This window comes from Meles meles, chromosome 4 (genome assembly GCF_922984935.1).
Source record: "Meles meles chromosome 4, mMelMel3.1 paternal haplotype, whole genome shotgun sequence".
Classification (NCBI taxonomy): Eukaryota; Metazoa; Chordata; class Mammalia; order Carnivora; family Mustelidae; genus Meles; species Meles meles.
Window position 1 is genome coordinate 149324814 of NC_060069.1, and position 16021 is coordinate 149340834.

The 16021-nt window shown below is 39.7% G+C and overlaps 1 protein-coding gene across 1 annotated transcript in view; it reads left to right on the forward strand.

Moving 5' to 3' along the window:
• Window positions 1–14989, forward strand: part of MAP3K7CL (MAP3K7 C-terminal like) — a 64028-nt gene extending 49039 nt beyond the window's left edge. The window contains exon 6 of the mRNA XM_046002854.1: window positions 14951–14989. The gene's annotated coding sequence lies outside the window, so the exon portion shown is untranslated. The remainder of the gene's footprint in view (window positions 1–14950) is intronic.
• The last annotated feature ends 1032 nt before the right edge of the window (window positions 14990–16021 follow it).

The window sequence follows — 16021 nt, forward strand, 5'->3', positions numbered from 1 at the left end:
TCCCCACTGAGGAAGGAGCCTGATGTGGGACTCGATCCCAGGACCCTGGGATCATGACCTGAGCTAAAGGCAGTGGCTTAACCGACTGAGCCACCCAGGCGTCCCTGTGGGAAGATTTCATCTGATCAGTTGAATAGAACATAAAGGCTCTGAGTAAGAGGGAAGCCCTTCTCCTGCCTGCCTGCCTTGAGTTAGGACGTTGGCTCTTTCCTGCCTTCAGACAAGGACAGAAACATTGGCTCTTTCTGGCTCTCAAGCCTGCTGGCTTTCAGATGAGAATTATACCACTGCCTTTCCTGGGACTCTAGCTTGCAGATGACAAATCTGGGGACTTCTCAGCCTCCATAAACACATGAGCCAATTCCTTATCATAAACCCACCTCTCTCTATGTATCTCCTGTTGGTTCTCTTTCTCTGGGGAATGCTTACTAATACAATCCTCTTGTCTGGAACTTAGTATGGAAGAAAAAGAGCAAGTATGTGGAGTGAACTGTGTGGGGGTGCAAGCAGAAGATTCTGCCACAGGAAGGAAATGCAAACCCTTCAGGCTACGTGTGAGTCAGCAGGGGTGCAGTCTTTCATTGGGGGAGCTGAGGGAGAGCACGGTCATATCAGCAGGTCAGGCTCTCCATTTATCCATTTGGACAGCAGTGTCTTCCTTTGTCCTACCAGTTCAAAGTTCCTGGAAAATATTAATCATATCCACATTCCTTCATTTTCAGTATCTATCCAGAGTGTGTTAATACAAATATCTCTACAAAGAGAAAGCTCTGTCACTTTGTGCAGTGATGCATGTTTGTATTGATATGAGTATATGTGTATAAAACATGCAAATAGGGTATTTGGTCTGTTTTAATGACCGAAATAGAAGTAAGGGTGATTACTTTTGTGTACCAAGTAATATACCCTCAGCTTCTTGGCATTTTCTTTTTCTTATACCAGGTAACTATCAAGGGTGAAAGATGGATGACAAAAAGTTTTGACAATGATCAGAAATTATTCAGTTCCTAGACTGGGGATTTTTTTTTATTAGTTTTAAGGGTAGAATTTAGTGATTCATCAATTGCATGTAACACCCAATGCTCATTCCATCAAGTGCCCTCCTTCATGCCCATCACCCAGTTACCTCATCCCCTCTCCCCTCTCCAGCAACCTTCAGGTTGTTTCCTAGAGTTAAGAGTCTCTTATGGTTTGCTACCTTCTCAATTTTCATCTTATTTTACTTTTCCTTCCCTTCCCCTATGTTCATCTGTTTTGTTTCTTAAATTCCACATATGAGTGAAATCCTATGGTGTTTGTTTTTCTCTGACTGACTTATTTCACTTAGGATAATACCCTCTAGTTCCATCCATGTTATTGCAAATGGCAAGATTTCATTCTTTTGGATGGCTGCACTATATCTGTATCTACATCTATATATAGATCTATCTATCTATATCTATATCTCCCACCACTTCTTTATCCACTCATCAGTCAATGGACATCTGGGCTCTTTCCATAGTTTGTCTATTGTGGATGTTAATTCTATAAACATTGGGGTGCATGTGCCCCTTTGAATCACTGCGTTTGTATCTTTCGGCTAAATACCTAGTGTAATTGCTAGGTCTTAGGTCGGGGATTTTGAAACCACTTCACTGGCGGGATGCAGATGTTACTCCTCTATTAGAGGTCTAGTTCTTGATTTTCAGAGCAGTTATCCAAGCTCTTGTAAGAACTGCTGATAGAAACCTACGTCTCGTTCCAAGCTTTGTACAAAGATCAATTGTACACAATTCCTGACTGTTTTTGCTCAAAGTCTTTTCTTGTCTCTTCTTCTTTCTAACTGTGGGAAGGGCATGGGAGTATGAGATCTGTTTGGTTTGCTATTATTAGATCTTATTATAGGGCCATCAGAATAATCAGTTGGTGGAATGTTGAATAAATGCTTACTTTTAATTTGTAATTGGTTACCAAACTTGAAGTTTTATGTAGCATCAGGACTAATCGCATAATTTGTGTGAAATTTCATACCAAGTGTGAAATGAAAATTTGGGGCCCCTTGGTTCAAAAACTGAGATTCTCAAGATGCTGATGTAGAGCATTTAAAACCAGAGCAGAGCCCTTCTGAGTGTGGATCCTGGGCAACCGCGCAGGTGGCACACCTATGAAGCCAGCCCCTCTTAGCACTGTATCATTATCACTTTGATGTCCTTGAAGGCTCCATAAAACTCCTACTTTACCCCTCCCTCTGTGCCCTCGAATCTTCTCTTTCTCCCCAGATCTTCACTTTGCATAACATCATAGGAGATAAGAGGATCTAAAGAAAAAACATTAATTGGTCTTAGATATTTTTCCTCTTTCCTGAATATTAGGACTCACAGATATTTCCCTGACTTCCGACTGCCTCTAATATGAGGCAGTACCCTGAGTTGCTTCCTTGTCATGTATACACACGTGGAGAACATTCATGGGGCTCTATGTATGAAGGGGACCGAGTCCTACTAAATAAATTGGGAATATTTGTCAAAGGCCCTTGACCTATAAGAATCACATTGTCCACGTGTAGTGAAGAGTGAACTAATTTCCCAGGGAGATAGGATACACCTGGATCTTGAAAGATTTATAAGACAAATGAAAAGTACATATTCTTTTTTTTTTTTAAGATTTTATTTATTTGACAGAGAGAGAGAGATCGTAAGTAGGCAGAGAGGCAGGCAGAGGGGGAGGGAGAAGCAGGCTCCCTGCCGAGCAGAGAGCCCGATGCAGGGCTCGATCCCAGGACCCTGAGATCATGACCTGAGCCGAAGACAGAAGCTTTAACCCACTGAGCCACCCAGGCACCCTGAAAAAGCACATATTCTAATCAAAATAGCTTCTGATTGCTTTGTTTCCTGTGCTACTGTATTTGTTAGGGCTCTTCAGAGAAGCAAAACCAGTATAAGGAACTGGCACATGCAGTTACAAAGGTGGGCAAGTTCTCAAATCTCCAGGTGAGTCAGTAAGCTGGGGACTCCGGAGAGCTGGCCGTATGTATCCAATCTGAGTCTGAAGGCCTGAGAACCAGGACAGCCAGTGGTGTGGCTCCTGTCTGAAGGCAGGCCCGTTGGAGACCTAGGAGGAGCTGGCTTTCAGGCAGAAAGCATTCCCTTCCACTTGGGAGGTGGTCTGCCATTCTGATCCGTTCAAGCCTCTGGTACAGCATGAAGCCCGCCCACTTTGGAAGGTGCAATGTGCTTTACTCTATCACTTTAACAGCTAATCTCATCCCCAAACACCCTATAGAAACACCCAAGCTAATGTCTGACCATATATCTGGGCCTTCTGGGGCCCAGGCAAGTTGTCACATAAAGTTAACCATCACGGACACCCTGTTGTCACAAATTCTGCCTAGCACTTAAAATTCCTGGCTTCCCACGTGGTACAGAAAGTGAGCTACCGTTTATGCCATTGGTTTAGGTCTATCACCCGGCCATAATGGAAGAGTTAATGAGAACAAAAGAGTTAATGGAGAACCATCTCCAGAATATCTACATCAAAGTTTACTGAGTGTGAAGCACAAGCCAGGGAGGAGAAAATAACCAACAATAGTTGATTTCTACAAAGAATGCTGGTGAAGAAGCAGCTTTATTTAAGTGGGTTTTACCTACAAATTTCCTTCTTTCACCGGTCAGCCCTCTTGCCAGGGTCGTGACTTTATTTTCTCTCGTGTTTGCTGTTTTAGGGCTGGAACTGAGCGAGGGTCCTCTCCGCTGCTGTATGGACAAGGCTGGGTTAGGTAGGACGTACAGAATGAGGGTGCATCGTTGAAAGCGGATGAGAGAGTGGCTGTGGGTGCCGGCACCCATCACCATGGGGCAACGAGAGTTGGAAGGAGTAAGCTGAGGGGAGGATAGGAAAGAATGTTGGAAGGAGCAGAGAGGGGAAGGCTGGACGGTGTGACGTGAGCCCAGGTGAGCTGGTCATGGTAAGTTCTACATTCTTTTATTTTGATTTTTTAAAATATTTTATTTATTTATTTGAGAGAGATCATGAGCAGGGGGGAGAGGCGAGGGAGAAGGAGAAGCAGGCTCCCCGCTGAGCAGGGAGCCCATCTGGAGCTCAGTCCCAGGACCCTGGGATCATGACCTGAGTCGAAGGCAGACGCTTCACCAACTGAGCCACCCAGGCTCCCCCCCCCCCCCCCAGCTTTACACTCTTAAAGAAGATGCTCAGATTACAGCAGGAGAGAGAAACCAGCCTGGAGCTTGGAGAAGACTCAGGTGCTAAGAGACGAAAAAGAGCTGTCATCACTGAATTCCTTGAGGAAAAAAAAAAACAAAACTATTAAGAAGCAGCTTAAAAGACAGTGACATCCATAGGTCAAACAAGCTTGAACTAAAAGACAGATTTGATTAAATAGTGAAGCATGAATGCCATGGTCTTACTTACCTTAGGGCTTTGTTCCTGTTGTTCTCTCTGCTGGGGCGTGGAATGCCTTCCCTCTTGACATCCTCTGGTTCATGCCTGTTAATTATACCTAGCTACTTTTCCACCCAGAAGACCCCTCTGACCCCTGAAGACTGGGTTTCATGCCTTCTTCCACTGTGCTCAACTCACCCTATTTTGGAACTTATTGTACTGATTGAGATAGCTTTCTGCCATGTCTGTTTTCCTGAAGGAGCTGGAAGCTCCTTTATGACAAGGGTTGTGTCTTGTTTAAACTTGCATCTCCAGAATATCCTTCAGTGCCTGGCACTGTATAGGCATTGAATAGGTATTTGCTATCTGAAAGAATCAAAGAATGCTTGAAGACCCTACTCTTGTTCTCCTAGTGGTCCTTAAAGCACCGTGCCGGGCATTTGGTGATGGAGCATCAGGAAGGCTGAGGTAGAACTGAGGGTGAGACAAAGCAGTTGGACACTCAGCCTGGCCTTCAAGAGCCTGGTCACAGCTGTGACCCATGGTGTAACTTAAGACAAGTGAAATGATACAATATAGGACAGTAGGAGTGCCTGATTTTAGTCAATAAAAATCTACGGTGTTCCGTTAAATTTGAATTTCAGATAAACAACCCATAATCCACATACGTCTCATGGGATATTGGGGGCATACTAATGCTGATAATTATGCATTATTTATTAAAATAAAGGTTTGACTTGACCTTCTATAGTTTATTAACCCTAAAAGAGAGGAACATGGCCTATAAGAGATGATATTACCTCTGTCTTTTAGGGGGTGATATAGAGATCTAAGAGAAAGACAATTCAGAAAAAATTTTCTCGGCAAAATGGGAACTGAATTGAGTTGCAAGGATGCAAGCCAAAACGTGGAAGAAATGCAGTTGAGGCAGGAGACATCTTGGGTGGAAAGTCCTTGGCAGCTTCAGACACTGGCTGCCATCTGGTTTGGCCAGTGTGAGAAGGTGTGAAATCCAGCGAAGTGGTGGACTGGGTCTGGTGACTCCCCATGTGTCAGAGCCTCAGCACCACCAGTATCCCCACCCCTAGGAACAGGCGGGGCAGGATCTTTCTGTCTGGGCCAATGTTTCATCTTTACCCAGCTGAGCCGCGCTTAGCTTCTCCCTGTCAGTGATGAAGAAGAAACCCCAGGGACATTTTGCAAGGGTCAGAAACTGCTCAGTCATTTGCATTTTTTTCAAACACTGGTGTCAAAACAGCATCTCTAGCCAAGTTGAGGAGAAAGTGAATATTAATAATGACTTACCAAAACAAGATGGGAAATACTAACAACTTTGAAGGCATTCATAATTTCCTCTTTTCCACTTTTCTCTTACAACATTTATTTAGCATTATATGTAAATATATAATGAAATTGATAAAATAGCTTACTTAGCATCCAGGTAAGAGGTGGAAATGTTTATATAATCTTTATTAAGCACTTGCTATGCTCCAGGTGGCAACATATCCAATTTCCACTAGTCTTTTTTTTTTTCTTAGATTTTATTTTTTTAAGTAATCTCCATATCCAACATGGAGCTCTAACTCACAACCTCAGGATCAAAAGTTGTATGTTCCATGGACTGAGGCAGCCAGGCACCTGGCAATTTTCCTGCCTTAGTCACAATACTACTGTAATGCTATTGTACATACATAAGCATATGCAGTAACATTATAACACTACTGTGCATATAAGCATATACAATAATACTAAAATGGTTGTTGTGTACCTCTTGCTGAAGTTCATGTTTATTTGTTCATCTGTGATCACTCAAGCAGCAATTTAGTTAATTTGGAATTCAAATCTGATTTGACTCTAACATCTATATTATTTCCATTATATCATATCTATAGATATAGACTGATGATAAATAACAATTATTTAGCCTTACAGCATGCACCCTACGGGAGCAGAAAGGAAAGAACATCTAAATCTGTCGTATGGGCATCAAGCATGGCTTTGTAGAGAAGGTGGTACTTGAGTTGTGAGTGACAAAATTTTCTCATCTTCTAGTCAGATTAATTGTAGTCAGTGTGTGGTGGATACTCGCAATAAAAGAATTATTACTAGTTTTAAAACCATATTGTATTAATTCTAAAAAGCTCTCATTAGTTTTTTGTAATCTTTTATTAAATGTTCCACATTAGTGACACATACTTGAATTCTCATACTTGCTTCTTTTTTATTACACACCCACTAATATAATTAGTCATATTCATTAAATGGTCATTATTTATAACTTCAGTTATTATATGATTATAGTTTGATACCACTTTTATTAGAAACACTACACATTCACATAGAAATGTGTTTTAAATGTCTTTATAATTCTATAACCTACATGATGGTTATGTAGTTGGGTTACCAGATTCCTCCCACATAATTATTTCAATTATATAAAATGTTACTTACATAAGTGGAATGGTATTATAGTTGTAAAATATTCAAATCTGTAATTATGTAAGATTAAAGTAAGAAGAAAGCCCTGAAATTTTAGCAACATACTTCCTAGAGAAAATCTGAACAGTTCTATTCCTATATTTTATTTTTAAATTTTATTTATTTAAGTAATCTCTACACCCAATGTGGGACTGGAACTCATGACCCCGACATCAAGAGTTGCATACCCTTCCAACTGAGCCAGCCAGTTCCTCTATTCTTGTATTTTAAGCAACTATAATGATAAAATATGGAAACAAAATGCTTGTCAATGCTTTGCTTTCTCATAAGACATTAGCCAAATTTTAGTTTAAAACCTCAAAGAGTGTTAGTTTTGAATACATTCTTATAAGTTGAATCCACTTTGAACCCAAATCTGGCTTCCAAATTTTCTCTCCAGGAAGCCCTCTAGAGGGATCTTACTTCCCTGAGGTTAATACTTACCTATTTCACCCTGGCAACTCATTATAACTTTGCAGGCTTTTCTTGTATAGAAAAAGCTATTTAAAAATGCTCAGGACACTATTCTTCACTTAGTAAGCTTCGACAGCCATCTTTGACTGACTGACTTTCTGACAATGACTGCCCAGAAGCCACAGGAAGAAGGGCTAATTCTGGCCTTGACTAGAACGTTTCCGGGGAAGGTTCTCCGCTTGAATTCAGATGTGTTTCTCAGGAAGTCATATAAACTGGATGCTTATGCTTATTAAAGGAGAGATTTTATTTTTTTTTTTATTTTTTTTTAAAGGAGAGATTTTAAATGATGATAAAATTATGACTTCCATACAATATAAAATGAAACATGTATCAAAGATTTTAGTTAACTCAGGAATTAATGAGGGACCAACAGATGTCCTTGCTTGTTTAAAAAGAGAACCACAAGTTTATAGTCAGATAAAGAATGTGGCATGAATTCTCAAATACATGGAAAACTGGTAAAATTGATCAATAGCCACAGGAATACAATTTGCATTTTTATGGACAGGAATTGTTTGCATTACAATAAATTTTCCACAAGTTAACTTCTGTATCTAAAAGGTGGTGAAATGGCCTCCTTGGAAGCAAACAAACACATAGATAACCCAGGGGATGAGCTAGAAGATGCTTAGCAAATTTCAAAGTTTGTCCCAATTTTTTAATCCTGTAGTCTTTCTTTAAAGGGTGCTTCTGTGGGGGTGCCTGGGTGGCTCAGTCAGTTAAGCTGCTGCCTTAGGCTCAGCTGCCCAGGGCCCTGGGATTGAGTCCCAAGTCAGGGTCCCTGCTCAGAGGGGAATCTGCTTCTCCTTCCCCCTCCTCAACCCCCTGCTTTTACTCTCTCAAACGAATAAATAAATAAATAAAATTAAAATCTTAAAAAAAGGTGCTTTGGGGGCATATGACATCTTTATAATGATAAATAACTAAAGATTTAGAACTAAACCGGTGAATAAATTAGCTATTGGGGTCTAAGACTCACACACAGGAATTTAGCCCTGAAGTTCATTTTGGACAATAGCATGAAAATTAAGGATTCTTTTGAGAATCTGGTACTAACTAATTATATGTTGATGTAAAAACTGAAATATTCTATTTTCTGTACATTTCCGTGAAATACAATGTGAGCGTTCTGAATGACTTGAATCAGTTCTCTAGCTAGCAGCAACCTCCGTGTCACTCACAGATTGACCTCCATAATACTGGCCGTGCTAATTCCAGCAGTAATAATAAAAAGTATGGCAGCCAAGTCTTACTGATTCCTTTTTTTAAATTTTTTTTAAAAGATATTATTTATTTATTTGACAGACAGAAGTCACAAGTAGGCAGAGACGCAAGCAGAGAGAGTGAGGGAGGCAGGATCCCTGCCAAGCAGAGAGCTTGATGTGGGGCTCGATCCCGAGACCCTGGGATCATGACCTGAGCTGAAGGCAGAGGTTTTAACCCACTGAGCAACCCAGGTGCCCCATCACTGATTCCTTAATACATGCCAGACACTGTGTTAGGTCTTTTACTTATAAATTTTTAAATTTAATTTTTCATGCCACCATATTCAGTGGGGTATAATTATACCTATTTCATGGAGTAGCAGTTCATGCCTTCCTTACTCAACTCCTTCTTTTTTAATAAAGAAAAGGAAAATTTAAGCAAACAAGTTTCATTGAACGATCTGAATTATAGTATTTCAAAAGCAGCATGGTTCAGTGGACTAAATAGCAATCCTTTTTTGGCTCTGGTTTCCTCAACGACTTGGCTTCTTTCCCCTCAGTTTTAAGCTATGAATAGCTTTACATAATTGCTGATGCTTAATCTCTCTGCAATGCTTCGAGAACTCTCTTAAGGTATAAAATCCTCAATTATTCCTCTTTTTATGAGTGAATTGGAAAGGACGTGAGTGCTTTGCTTTAACAGACAGATTTAGAGTCTGAGACTGTTGACTTCTAGCCATTCAGAGAGAAGACATCTCAAAGAGTAATGCAATGAAATTACAAAACAAACAGAGTTTGGGGAACTGAGATACTATCTGGACTACCCACGTTGGAAAACTATGTTCACACTTACCGTCCTCCTTACACTTCTTTCTCCTCTTCTTCGTCACCTCTGTTCTCTTTATTGGCTCTGTATGCTTAAAGAGTCATTTAGTACCTGACCACACAAACAAAGAAATATGCTGAGTTTGACTTTCTTGATGGCGTACCTTCAGGAATTCATTTTAATACATGTTGCATTTATTTTACGGATGACTCTTCCTTGCCATCCTATAGTTACAGTTCTAAACTCTATCTTCCTCTGAATTTTTATTTCCTTGCTTTGCACTGTGGCAAAAGGAAAACAAAAAGCAATCGCGACAGCAAAGACACCCTCTCAGTAAAGATGGTTTCCCCCAGGCCTGACTGTGAGCTTTCTCCACCCCGCTCGTAGAAAGGGTTAGAATAAGGAAGTAGCATGAGTCATTACGATTGCCACACTTTCAGGAAAACCCCTGTTCTGTCTTCCTCTCTACCCTGGGTAACAGGAGGTAAAATTTCAGAGCATATGTTCAGGAGTTTTCTGTAGGGATGCAGCATCAATTTGATTAAAAACAAGAGAAAGGACATACGTTAAATAAAAATCTTTGAAGAGCAGAAGAATGGCTCTGATCTAAATTTGTTCATAAGCTAGTTGTTTGGAAGTGGGAATGCAGTTGCCGTCTCTTACACATCCTCTAAAATTGTCCCTCGCTTAGTTCCCCCAAGCATATCCCACCCCTACGTGGCTGGCATACAGGTAGCCAATAGTCACATACATTTGACACATTTGGCTTTCCAGCTTGATTACCAGAGACATGTTCAACAAAGTGAAAAGATAGCCTGCACCATGAGAGATAATATTTGTAAACCAGATGGTTAATTTTATATATGGTGTGAAGTAGGGGGTTTAATTTTATTCTTTTGCATTGGTTGTTCCAGCACTGTATGTTGAAAAGATTATTGTTGTTTGTGTGTGTGTGTGTGTGTTTAAAGTATATTCTCCATTTTATTTTATTTTTTCCCCCAGAGAACAGTTTTTCTTCAGTCCTAAGGACTTAGCTCCTTACTTGGGTTTTTGTGGAAGTTGTGGGGTAGCACCCTTGGGTCTAAATCAAGGTTGTTGGGGGTGGGGGGAGTTGGTCCTTCCAGGTTTCATAAGTGCAATTCCTGACTCCCTTGCTGTCAATGGCACAGCTCACACAGTGATGTAGTTTCACACAGAGGTTGGGAAGCATATAGGCATCGAAGACACTTGCTTTGGAAATGTCCCTGATGACAGTGGCCTCTACTATGTTCTGAATAACGAACTTCTTAATGACCTTGCCCTTGGGCACACAACTAGCAGAGCTGGTGTAGCAAACACCAGCTGCATTTGGCCAAAACCCTTTCGGGCACCACCATTATTCCTTCTTTTCTTGGTTGTCTTGGAAGTGAGGATCCAAGAGAGTGAAAAGATCATTATTTATCCATTGAATTATGTCATTACCAAATTGTCTCTACTTTATTACTGTAGCTTTGTAATAAATAGTTTTGAAACTGAGAAGTCTAAATTCTGTAAGTTTCGGGTTGCCTTGGTGGTTCAGTCAGTTGAGCATCTGACTCCTGATTTTGGCTCAGGTCATGATCTCAGGGCTATGAGATGGAGCCCTGTGTTGGACACTGGGCGTGGAGTCTGCTTAAGATTCTCTCCTTCATCCTCTGCCCCTGTTCCCCACCTCCCCACCTCCTCTGAGGCGTGCATGCTTGCACACACTCTCTCTCTCTCAAAAGAAAAAAAAAAAAACCTGCAAGTTCCTTAATCTTTTTGAAGATTGCTTTGAATAGTCTGTTTCCATATAAATTTTATTAACATTAACCTGTCAAATTCTGAAAAAAAAAGAAAAAAAAAGAACAAAAACAAAAACACAAAAAACTAGTAGCTGGCACTTTGAGAGGGATTAGTTTAAATGCAGAGATCAATTTGTGGAATATTGCCATCTTAACAGTAATAGTGCCTTCTGACCCATGAATATGGGATGTTTTTCCATTTATTTAGATACTCTTTAATTTCTTTCACTGATGTTTTGTAGATTTCCAGTATATAAATCTTGTGCTTCAAAAAATTTATTTCTAATTTCTTTTCTTTTGTAAATATAGTTGTTTTCTTGATTGTGTTTTTGAATTATTCTCACTCTTTCCTTTAATTCTTTAAACATAGTTTCCTTTAGTTCATTAGGTGATTTAAAGTCTTTGTTTAAGAAGTCCAAAGTCTGGACTTTTTAGGGAGAATTGACTGGTTGTTTTCTTTTGCATGGGCTATAAGTTCCTGTTTCTTTAAATGTCTCATATTTTTTCTGTTTTAAACAATATATTGTGGCAACACTGGAAATCAGATGCTTTCCCCAAGGTTTGTTGTTGTTGCTGTTTTTTGTTTTTGTTATAGTGTGCTGTTCTTTTATTCATTTTTTTAGGGACTTTCCTGCACTCTTTCTGTAAAGCCTGCATTTTTTGTCATGTGTTACCATTGAAGTCTCTACCTGGTTAGCTTAGTGGTCAGCTAATGATTAGATGACTGAGATCTCCATAAATGCTTTGAACCAATAACTCTCCCAACCTTTATAAACATGTATCTTCGGTGATCTTGCTGGCGGTTTACAATTCTGCCTTATCTTGAGCAGAGTCTCCATGCAACCTGGAGATGAGAGATTAGAACCTTCTTATGTCTTTTCTGTGTATGCACACAATCCTGAACATGTTCTAGATTTCCAAGAAAGCATGTGAGCTTTTCAAAGTCCCTTCTGGACCTTGCCTTCCCCTGTTCTTTTTAGGTGATTTGATTAGTAACATCATCTTGGGCAGCTGCAATGTTAAAACAATTGTCACTGATTTTTTTTTTCTTTCAAATTTCCTGGAATCAGGGATGTTGGTCCAGAGCATGTTCTGAGTCAAGTCAAATAAAGACACATCCTGGAAATGGGGATTTTCAGTAAGCTTGCCATAAGCTGGTCAAATGTTGACAATTATGCGGCTTTTGGGAAGTTCCAAACCCATCCTATTCTCTTCAGTTAGAATGCTGGCTTGCATGATTATCACAGTTATGAAGCTTTTGGTCCTGAAGGCTACCATGAAGCTGATAGGGAAAGATTGTTCTTACCAATATTCAGCCATTTTTCTTGATAAACACGACTTGGAATTTTGTAATTCTTTAGTTAATGTCCAGAATATGGGAAAAGTTGATTTTGACTTTTGCCTGAGTTTTATTGCAGATTTTTGTAGGTCCTTATTCTGCCATTCAAAAAGCACTCTTTTCTTTTTTTTTCAAGAGGTTGAAAGATAACTTTTTGAAAAGGTAAAATCATGATACCCAAATCAATACAAATATATATAAACTCATGCCAAAGAGTTTTATTTTATTTAGCTCATTACTTAACGTGGGGCCCAGGAAGATGCTCCAGATTCAAGAGGGTATTGAAGGAACACATGCACGCACACGCACACATACACAGGCAAAGAGAATGCTGTCTGATTTTACATCTGATGCATATTTGCTTAGTGCTGACAGCCACCAACCAGCTGTATTTCTCAGATCCCAATACACTTGCATTTCTTCCGAAAATAATCATTAGCATTGTGATTCGTTTTCTACCACTTTCAGAGTTGTAAAATACCTGAAGGACAGTGAAAACAAAGATAACATTAGAAGGGTAGATGGACGGGACACATGGTCATCATTTTTGTCCACACCAAAGTCTTTCACAATTTTATAATATACATACTAATATATTTAGCATAAATTATAAATATATTAGTATAAATATTAGTATAGTATAAATAGGAATGAAGAGGAGAGCATGAGAATGGCACGCAGACATGTGGTCAAAGGGGTTGTTTATGACTCCATCTTTGGGGATAATTTCTTTTATGTGCCCCAGACTCTTCATCTGTGAGGGAAAGGAGATGGCCCAAGTGATCACTGAGGCTCCTTCCATTCCAGCCGTATTCTTTAAAGTGTGGATCTTGGGCTGCCAGGGGCAGCATCACCTGAAAAGTTCTTAGAAATGCAAATCATCAGGCTCCTTCCCAGTCCAACTGAATCAGAAACTCCAGGCTGGGTCCCAAGAATCCATGTTTTAACAAGCTCTCCAGACAATTCAGATACAATTACATTTTGAGGACCATTACATCCCAGGTTCGTGATATGGGTCTTTGATATCAGGGAGATTCGGTTGTCCCAAGATCTATTTGCTACCTCCTCTTGAAGTTGGAAAGCATGCAGTTCCCCATTTGTATAAAAGAGAAAGTCATTTTGGTCGAAGCTTCTTTGCTCTAGGCAAAACTTCAATCTACTATTTATTTCAACATAACCAGTTTCAAGATGGCTCGGAGAAGTATTTCCTGAAGCTTTGGGTTTCACATATTTTAGACAGTTAGAAGATCTCTCCCAGTTGTCATGGCAGGCAGAGATGAGATAAGTCTTTCCAGATCTTGTGCTGGAAAACATTTCTGTTTGCTCCTTTCATATAAAGGCAATGATCACAGGGAACTATATGGCATAACTGGAAAACTTCTCCTTAAACTGTGTCCCTGGGTGGGGCACTTCTGCTCTTACTTATGATGAGCTATTCTGTTTTTGTTCGTACATTTCATTTCTTTAGAGGTTACAGCTATGCTGTGCCATATAAAGTGGTGGTTTTCAAACATCCTAATTCTATAACATACCTTCTGTACATTATCAGCATTCTGCTCTTTCTAGTGTTTCCTACACTAGTATTCTCAGCTTAGCTCCATCCGATTGACTGGTATAAAGATCATCATTGTTTCTAACCTGTTGCCTTGACCATCTATGAAAACTCTTTTATCCGTGACTTACCCTTAAGAATGGATTACTAATTACAGTGACCAAAGTAGTACCCATGAATTTAAGAACCACTGCGACTTTAGAACTTGTCAATAACCACTATTCACCCTGTAGGCAAGTTTCTCCAGGAGGTATTACTAGGTTAGCTAGGGAGAAAGCATTACGTGTAGTCAATTCTCTCTTGAAGATTCATAACGTACATTGTGTTAAAGGCTCTGAGAGTCTTATCATAGAGAAAGTTACCTGTGTTTGACTCAACGTTTTCCAAACTTTGAGCATGGAATGTTTGTACTACTGACATATCTAACGCCATCCAGCTTGGGAGGGACAGGTGTAGAAGATTTGAGTTGATGTATTAGAGCAGATATTTCACAGAATCCGATTTCATTCATTTATGATCAAATGAGGGAAACTATTTGAGGGCCAGTCTTAGATAACAAAGTATCAGGGTAAATGTGAGTTAGGTACCGACGGTAGTAGTTGAGTCTGCCATGGTTTTGTTACTCAAAACCTTTTAGAAATACAGAGTCCTGGGTCCTAACTAGATTTATTTAATCAAAATATTCAAAAGTTTCATTTGGGTGAGATGTGATTCCCATGCATTTTAAAGTCTGAAAAGCATTGATTACAGCATTTTCCCATGGTATTTCCTTTTTTTCACTCCCTACTCCATCTAGAATTCCTTGGGATGCTTCCCTTCCTGGATATTCAAAATCTTTGCCATTATTATTATTATTTTTTAAAGATTCCTTTCATTTATTTGACAGGGAGAGAGAGAGAGATCACAAGTAGGCAGAGAGGCAGGCAGAGAGAGAGGGGAAGCAGGGTCCCTGCTGAGCAGAGAGCCCGATGCGGGGCTCGATCCCAGGACCCTGGGATCATGACCTGAGCCGAAGGCAGAGGCTTAATGCACTGAGCCACCCAGGCGCCCCCATAGTAAACTTTTGAAAATTAATAACATTCTCTAGATTGTTGGACACTTTTAATTAGTTTTCTGAAGTTGGTTTCTCTAAGTCTTTCTTTAATCGTAGGAAAGAGTGGGGGATTGTATTAATGATCTCCTTCCATTTAAAAAAGTTCCTAAGTGTTAAAAACATAAATTCTGCATATATTAAAAATAACATTTGTTATCACAATAATTTATTTTCACATGTCTATCAGAACCATGCAGTGGTAGCCACAATAAACATTATACAGGGGGGCTCCTGGGCATTTCAGTCAGTGAAGTTGCTGACTCTCGATTTCAGCTCTGGTCATGTTCTTGGGATCCTTGGATGAGTCCTGTGTCAGGGTCCCCACTCGACCTAAAGTCTGCTTGAGTTTCTTTCTTCCTCTTCTCTGCTCCTCTTGCCCTGTGCACACACACACTCTCCCTCAAAAAAAAAAAAAAATCACAGTGAGACTCTATAGTAAATATCAACTTTTCCACTGAAGGCAGATCAAATAACAAATTTGGGCTAGCCCTTAATTAAAATGTCTGAGATTTGACCACGTTTTCATTAGACAACGAATGTAGGTTTTGATGACCCCAGCCTCCAGGTATTTCCAGAGGAAGCAGTAAAAGGAAAATTTAAATTCTGACAAAGATTTTCCCGTTTGTTCTTTTATGGGGAAGAAGAGCTGTATACTAAAATCTGAAACATTAAAAACCCATTATTGTTTTTGTTCCAAGCAGATACCTGGTCTCTAGTTTTATTAGCCTATAAGATCATAGAATTCCAGAAATATTCCTGAAAGTTCTCTTTTCTTCAACCCTTGTGCTCATATTTATTCATGTCAGTGAAGAGAGTAGGCTTAATATTTGAAAACATGTATCATGTAAAGAGGAAGTGAGAATTGCAAATAT